General features: G+C 24.9%; 1 long non-coding RNA gene across 1 annotated transcript; it reads right to left on the bottom strand.

Annotated features, from left to right (window-relative positions):
* Positions 1–461, bottom strand: LOC135927671 (uncharacterized). Its single transcript, XR_010572143.1, has 3 exons — positions 415–461; positions 222–336; positions 1–163 (listed from the first exon to the last, which is right to left on the bottom strand). It is a non-coding gene; the product is annotated as an uncharacterized LOC135927671 (long non-coding RNA).
* Positions 462–877: the final 416 nt, after the last annotated feature.

Here is an 877-nt window from a genome sequence, read left to right as displayed (position 1 = left end):
TTCCTCTAAATATTCATGAAAGTTTCTCAGAGAATTGGATAAAGTAATATTTATATTAACTCCTAGTGAAGTGAATGATAGTACAGAATTAAATGTTTATATTTGTTGAAAAATAGGCGGAAGCATAGGGATTGTGGTTGTCGTGATAGTATAATTTGGAGAACTGGGTTAAAATAAAATAAACATAGATATAAAACATAAGATAAAAAAAACAAAAAAACCTCCAGATGAGTTCATTTCAAGCGTAGTTCTTTATTATTTTGTCTACCATATTTTCTTTGCTTATCTTTAATAGATTCATCATGTTTTGTAGCAATGTGAGGGATTAGGGTTAGCCTAGACAAATAAAGAAATCAGGCAAAAATATAAATAATCTATTGTTGAAATTAAACAAACATTCAAATAATGTAAAACCGGTAGATGGGTCAATATTAGATGCATATTTCTAGTAGTTGGAGGGCTATCATCAAAAAATTTTTTGGGGGACTTATCAAGCCTATTATGATATTCTAAAAGTTAAAAAATAACATGATGAATGTAATGTTATTAAGATTAAGGTTAATTAATTGTAAGGTAATTAAAAAATAAGATTAAAAAAAGGGGGGAAAAAGAAGGTATAAATTATTATATTATAAAAATAATAAAAATTAAATTAAAGGAATTGATAAGGTTTGGCTATCATCAAAAAAATTTTTTGGGGGACTTATCAAGCCTATTTCTAAAAGTTAAAAAATAACATGATGAATGTATGTAATGTTACAAAGATTAAGGTTAGTAAGGTAATTAAAAAATAAGATTAAAAAAGGGGGGAAAAAAGAAGGTATAAATTATTATATTATAAAAATAATAAAAATTAAATTAAAGGAATTGATAAGGT

Source organism: Gordionus sp. m RMFG-2023, chromosome 3, assembly GCF_954871325.1.
Source record: "Gordionus sp. m RMFG-2023 chromosome 3, tfGorSpeb1-WG-v2, whole genome shotgun sequence".
Classification (NCBI taxonomy): Eukaryota; Metazoa; Nematomorpha; class Gordioida; order Chordodea; family Parachordodidae; genus Gordionus; species Gordionus sp. m RMFG-2023.
The sequence above is the reverse complement of the archived record's forward strand: the minus strand, read 5'-3'. Positions and strand labels throughout refer to the sequence as shown.